Raw genomic sequence first — 7,500 nt, 5'->3', positions numbered from 1 at the left:
CCGTCGGACGCTCGCCAACATGCCGGACCGCTTGGGTCCGTGGGCTGAAGGGACGGGGCACCAGCAGTCACCTATTGACTGTGCACCTACTGTCTCCGACCTATACTAGGATGGGGGTATGTCCTTCAAAACAGGCCCACAAAACGGTATCAGGCGAAGCCCATAAATCCACAGTGAGCGGACTGTGAAACTTCTTATTTTCGACACCCCTGGTATATATTACCATCCCTGGTAGTCTAAAACGAACCCATGGGAGTCTAAAATGAACCCATGGGATTCTAAACACAACCCATGGTAGTCTAAAACGAACCCATGGGAGTCTAGCAAAAAAAGAACTTAGAAAAATAACGCTTGGATTTTCATTCCTCCAGGCTCACACCGACTCACTGCACCACCCAGTCCGAGTAGGGGACCCGTTTCGGACACAGACTCTGAGTGGTCCCTCTCCTCTGGAGCCTCAGGAAGACCTCCAGACAGGGGGCCACCAACTGCACCACTTTGGCCGAATGGGGGACCCGTTTCGGCCTCAGACTCTGAGTGGTCCCGCTCCTCTGGAGCCTCAGGAAGACCTCCAGACAGGGGGCCCACTAACTGCACCACTTAGGCCGAGTAGGGGACCCGTTTCGGCCTCAGACTCTGAGTGGTCCCGCTCCTCTGGAGCCTCAGGAAGACCTCCAGACAGGGGGCCCACTAACTGCACCACTCTGGCCGAGTAGGAGACCCGTTTCGGCCTCAGACTGTGAGTGGTCCCGCTCCTCTGGAGCCTCAGGAAGACCTCCAGACAGGGGGCCCACTAACTGCACCACTCAGGCCGAGTAGGGGAACCGTTCCGGCCTCAGACTCTGAGTGGACCCGCTCCTCTGGAGCCTCACCAAGACCCCCAGACAGGGGGCCACCAACTGCACCACTTAGGCCGAGTAGGTGACCCGTTTCGGCCTCAGACTCTGAGTGGACCCGCTCCTCTGGAGCCTCAGGAAGACCTCCAGACAGGGGGCCACCAACTGCACCACTCAGTCCGAGTAGGGGACCCGTTTCGGCCTCAGACTCTGAGTGGACCCGCTCCACTGGAGCCTCAGGAAGACCTCCAGACAGGGGGCCCACTAACTGCACCACTTAGGCCGAGTAGGGGACCCGTTTCGGCCTCAGACTCTGAGTGGACCCGCTGCTCTGGAGCCTCACCAAGACCTCCAGACAGGGGGCCCACTAACTGCACCACTTAGGCCGAGTAGGGGACCCGTTTCGGCCTCAGACTCTGAGTGGACCCGCTCCTCTGGAGCCTCACCAAGACCCCCAGACAGGGGGCCACCAACTGCACCACTCAGTCCGAGTAGGGGACCCGTTTCGGCCTCAGACTCTGAGTGGACCCGCTCCTCTGGAGCCTCACCAAGACCCCCAGACAGGGGGCCACCAACTGCACCACTCAGTCCGAGTAGGGGACCCGTTTCGGCCTCAGACACTGAGTGGTCCCGCTCCTCTGGAGCCTCTGGAAGACCTCCAGACAGGGGGCCCACTAACTGCACCACTTAGGCCGAGAAGGGGACCCGTTTCGGCCTCAGACTCTGAGTGGACCCGCTCCTCTGGAGCCTCACCAAGACCCCCAGACAGGGGGCCACCAACTGCACCACTCTGTCCGAGTAGGGGACCCGTTTCGGCCTCAGACTCTGAGTGGTCCCGCTCCTCTGGAGCCTCACCAAGACCCCCAGACAGGGGGCCACCAACTGCACCACTCTGTCCGAGTAGGGGACCCGTTTCGGCCTCAGACTCTGAGTGGACCCGCTCCTCTGGAGCCTCACCAAGACCCCCAGACAGGGGGCCACCAACTGCACCACTCTGTCCGAGTAGGGGACCCGTTTCGGCCTCAGACTCTGAGTGGACCCGCTCCTCTGGAGCCTCACCAAGACCCCCAGACAGGGGGCCACCAACTGCACCACTTAGGCCGAGTAGGGGACCCGTTTCGGCCTCAGACTCTGAGTGGTCCCTCTCCTCTGGAGCCTCAGGAAGACCTCCAGACAGGGGGCCACCAACTGCACCACTTAGGCCGAATGGGGGACCTGTTTCGGCCTCAGACTCTGAGTGGACCCGCTCCTCTGGAGCCTCAGGAAGACCTCCAGACAGGGGGCCCACTAACTGCACCACATGGGCCGAGTAGGGGACCCGTTTCGGACTTAGACGCCAAGTGGTCCCGCACCCCTGGATGGTTCTAGAGACCCCCAGACCAGGGGCCACCAACTGCACCACTTGGGCCGAGTAGGGGACCCGTTTCGGCCTTAGACGCCACGTGGTCCCGCTCCTCTGGAGCCTCAGGAAGACCTCCAGACCGGGGGCCACCAACGGCACCACTCAGTCCGACCAGGGGACACCTTTCGGCCTTAGACGCCACGTGGTCCCGCTCCTCTGGAGCCTCAGGAAGACCTCCAGGGCCAGGGGCCACCTTTCCTATATGCCAAACAACCACTGTCCTGCAAAACAGGCCCACAAAACGGTATCAGGCGAAGCCCATGAATCCACAGTGAGCGGACTGTGAAACTTCTTATTTTCGACACCCCTGGTATATATCACCATCCCTGGTAGTCTAAAACGAACCCATGGGAGTCTAAAATGAACCCATGGGATTCTAAACACAACCCATGGTAGTCTAAAACGAACCCATGGGAGTCTAGCAAAAAAAGAACTTAGAAAAATAACGCTTGGATTTTCATTCCTCCAGGCTCACACCGACTCACTGCACAACTCAGTCCGAGTAGGGGACCCATTTCGGACTCAGACTCTGAGTGGACCCGCTGCTCTGGAGCCTCAGGAAGACCTCCAGACAGGGGCCCACCAACTGCACCACTTAGGCCGAATAGGGGACCCGTTTCGGACTCAGACTCTGCGTGGTCCCGCTCCTCTGGAGCATCAGGAAGACCTCCAGACAGGGGGCCACCAACTGCCCCACTTAGGCCGAGTAGGGGACCCGTTTCGGCCTCAGACTCTGCGTGGTCCCGCTCCTCTGGAGCATCAGGAAGACCTCCAGACAGGGGGCCACCAACTGCACCACTTAGGCCGAATAGGGGACCCGTTTCGGCCTCAGACTCGGAGTGGTCCCGCTCCTCTGGAGCATCAGGAAGACCTCCAGACAGGGGGCCACCAACTGCCCCACTTAGGCCGAGTAGGGGACCCGTTTCGGCCTCAGACTCTGCGTGGTCCCGCTCCTCTGGAGCATCAGGAAGACCTCCAGACAGGGGGCCACCAACTGCCCCACTTAGGCCGAGTAGGGGACCCGTTTCGGCCTCAGACTCTGCGTGGTCCCGCTCCTCTGGAGCATCAGGAAGACCTCCAGACAGGGGGCCACCAACTGCACCACTTAGGCCGAATAGGGGACCCGTTTCGGCCTCAGACTCGGAGTGGTCCCGCTCCTCTGGAGCATCAGGAAGACCTCCAGACAGGGGGCCACCAACTGCCCCACTTAGGCCGAGTAGGGGACCCGTTTCGGCCTCAGACTCTGCGTGGTCCCGCTCCTCTGGAGCATCAGGAAGACCTCCAGACAGGGGGCCACCAACTGCCCCACTTAGGCCGAGTAGGGGACCCGTTTCGGCCTCAGACTCTGCGTGGTCCCGCTCCTCTGGAGCCGCAGGAAGACCTCCAGACCTGGGGCCACCAACTGCCCCACTTAGGCCGAGTAGGGGACCCGTTTCGGCCTCAGACTCTGAGTGGACCCGCTGCTCTGGAGCCTCAGGAAGACCTCCAGACAGGGGGCCACTAACTGCCCCACTTAGGCCGAGAAGGGGAACCGTTTCGGCCTCAGACTCTGAGTGGTCCCGCTCCTCTGGAGCCTCAGGAAGACCCCCAGACAGGGGGCCACCAACTGCACCACTTAGGCCGAGTAGGGGACCCGTTTCGGCCTCAGACTCTGCGTGGTCCCGCTCCTCTGGAGCCGCAGGAAGACCTCCAGACCTGGGGCCACCAACTGCCCCACTTAGGCCGAGAAGGGGACCCGTTTCGGCCTCAGACTCTGAGTGGACCCGCTGCTCTGGAGCCTCAGGAAGACCTCCAGACAGGGGGCCACTAACTGCCCCACTTTGGCCGAGAAGGGGACCCGTTTCGGCCTCAGACTCTGAGTGGTCCCGCTCCTCTGGAGCCTCAGGAAGACCCCCAGACAGGGGGCCGACAACTGCACCACTTAGGCCGAATGGGGGACCCGTTTCGGACTTAGACGGCAAGTGGTCCCGCTCCTCTGGAGCCTCAGGAAGACCTCCAGACCATGGACCACCAACTGCACCACTCGGGCCGAGTAGGGGACCCGTTTCGGCCTCAGACTCTGAGTGGACCCGCTGCTCTGGAGCCTCAGGAAGACCTCCAGACAGGGGGCCACTAACTGCCCCACTTTGGCCGAGAAGGGGACCCGTTTCGGCCTCAGACTCTGAGTGGTCCCGCTCCTCTGGAGCCTCAGGAAGACCCCCAGACAGGGGGCCGACAACTGCACCACTTAGGCCGAATGGGGGACCCGTTTCGGACTTAGACGGCAAGTGGTCCCGCTCCTCTGGAGCCTCAGGAAGACCTCCAGACCGTGGACCACCAACTGCACCACTTGGGCCGAGTAGGGGACCCGTGTCGGCCTCAGACTCTGCGTGGTCCCGCTCCTCTGGAGCATCGGAAGACCTCCAGACAGGGGGCCACCAACTGCCCCACTTAGGCCGAGTAGGGGACCCGTTTCGGCCTTAGACGCCACGTGGTCCCGCTCCTCTGGAGCCTCAGGAAGACTTCCAGACCAGGGGCCACCTTTCTTATATGTCAAACGACCACTGTCCTGCAAAACAGGCCCACAAAACGGTACCAGGCGAAGCCCATAAATCCACAGTGAGCGGACTGTGAAATTTCTTATTTTCGAGACCCCTGCTAACCCTATATTACCATCCCTGGTAGTCTAAAACGAACCCATGGGAGTCTAGCAGAAAAATGACTTAGAAAAAAAACGCTTGGTTTTTCAAACGAAGCCAAGGAATCCACAGTGAGCGGACTGTGAAATTTCTTGTTTAACAATTTATAATAATAATAATAGTTAATAATAAGAATAAGAATAATAATAAGAATAATAATAATAAGAAGAATAATAAGAAGAATAATAATAATAATAAGAAGAATAATAATAAGAATAAGAATAAGAAGAATAACAATAAGAGTAACAATACAAAGAAGAATAACAATAAGAATAAGAGGAATAACAATAAGAAATCAGGTCTCAGCACCAATCCCACATGCTCTCTGTCCCTCCCTTGCCATGGGAGCCCACACACACACACACACACACACACACACACACACACACACACACACACACACACACACACACACACACACACACACACACACACACACACACACACACACACACACACACATATGACCTCTATCTCTACCCAGGAATAGGAGGCTCAGCTCTGGTGTGTGTGTTTCCAGCTTCCCCCTATAGGCCCACACACACACAACACCTCTATCTCTACCCAGGAATAGGAGGCTCAGCACTGGTGTGTGTGTTTCCAGCTTCCCCCTATAGTCCCCACACACAAAATACCTCTATTTCTACCCAGGAAAAGGAGGCTCAGCTCTGGTGTGTGTGTTTCCAGCTTCCCCCTATAGTCCCCACAGACAAAATACCTCTATTTCTACCCAGGAAAAGGAGGCTCAGCTCTGGTGTGTGTGTTTCCAGCTTCCCCCTATAGGCCCCCCCACACACACACAACACCTCTATCTCTACCCAGGAATAGGAGGCTCAGCTCTGGGATGAGTGTTTCCAGCTTCCCCCTATAGGCCCAAACACACAAGTCCTCTGTCTCTACCCAGGAATAGGAGGCTCAGCACTGCTGTGTGTGTGTGTTTCCAGCTTCCCCCTATAGTCCCCACACACAAAATACCTCTATTTCTACCCAGGAAAAGGAGGCTCAGCTCTGGTGTGTGTGTTTCCAGCTTCCCCCTATAGGCCCCCCCACACACACACAACACCTCTATCTCTACCCAGGAATAGGAGGCTCAGCTCTGGTGTGTGTGTTTCCAGCTTCCCCCTATAGGCCCCCCCACACACACACACAACACCTCTATCTCTACCCAGGAAAAGGAGGCTCAGCTCTGGTGTGTGTGTTTCCAGCTTCCCCCTATAGTCCCCACAGACAAAATACCTCTATTTCTACCCAGGAAAAGGAGGCTCAGCTCTGGTGTGTGTGTTTCCAGCTTCCCCCTATAGGCCCCCCCACACACACACAACACCTCTATCTCTACCCAGGAATAGGAGGCTCAGCTCTGGGATGAGTGTTTCCAGCTTCCCCCTATAGGCCCAAACACACAAGTCCTCTGTCTCTACCCAGGAATAGGAGGCTCAGCACTGGTGTGTGTGTGTGTGTGTGTGTGTGTGTTTCCAGCTTCCCCCTATAGTCCCCACACACAAAATACCTCTATTTCTACCCAGGAAAAGGAGGCTCAGCTCTGGTGTGTGTGTTTCCAGCTTCCCCCTATAGGCCCACACACACACACACACCTCTATCTCTACCCAGGAATAGGAGGCTCAGCACTGGTGTGTGTGTTTCCAGCTTCCCCCTATAGTCCCCACACACAAAATACCTCTATTTCTACCCAGGAAAAGGAGGCTCAGCTCTGGTGTGTGTGTTTCCAGCTTCCCCCTATAGTCCCCACAGACAAAATACCTCTATTTCTACCCAGGAAAAGGAGGCTCAGCTCTGGTGTGTGTGTTTCCAGCTTCCCCCTATAGGCCCCCCCACACACACACAACACCTCTATCTCTACCCAGGAATAGGAGGCTCAGCTCCTGGGATGAGTGTTTCCAGCTTCCCCCTATAGGCCCAAACACACAAGTCCTCTGTCTCTACCCAGGAATAGGAGGCTCAGCACTGGTGTGTGTGTGTTTCCAGCTTCCCCCTATAGTCCCCACACACAAAATACCTCTATTTCTACCCAGGAAAAGGAGGCTCAGCTCTGGTGTGTGTGTTTCCAGCTTCCCCCTATAGGCCCCCCCACACACACACAACACCTCTATCTCTACCCAGGAATAGGAGGCTCAGCACTGGTGTGTGTGTTTCCAGCTTCCCCCTATAGTCCCCACACACAAAATACCTCTATTTCTACCCAGGAAAAGGAGGCTCAGCTCTGGTGTGTGTGTTTCCAGCTTCCCCCTATAGTCCCCACACACAAAATACCTCCATCCCTACCCAGGAATAGGAGCCTCAACTCGGGGATGTGTGTTTACAGCTTCCCCCCATAGGCCCACACTCACTCTATCCCTACCCAGGAATTGGAGGCCCAGCTCTGGGATAAGTGTTTCCATCTCCCCCTGTAGACCCATCACACACACACACACACACACACACACACACACACACACACACACACACACACACACACACACACACACACACACACACACACACACACACACACACACACACACACACACACACACACACACACACTCCATCCCTACCCAGGAATAGGAGCCTCAACTCGGGGATGTGT

The sequence above is a fragment of the Pollachius pollachius genome (genome assembly GCF_949987615.1).
Source record: "Pollachius pollachius genome assembly, chromosome: 16".
Taxonomy (NCBI): Eukaryota; Metazoa; Chordata; class Actinopteri; order Gadiformes; family Gadidae; genus Pollachius; species Pollachius pollachius.
Note: the sequence above shows the minus strand (reverse complement) of the source record.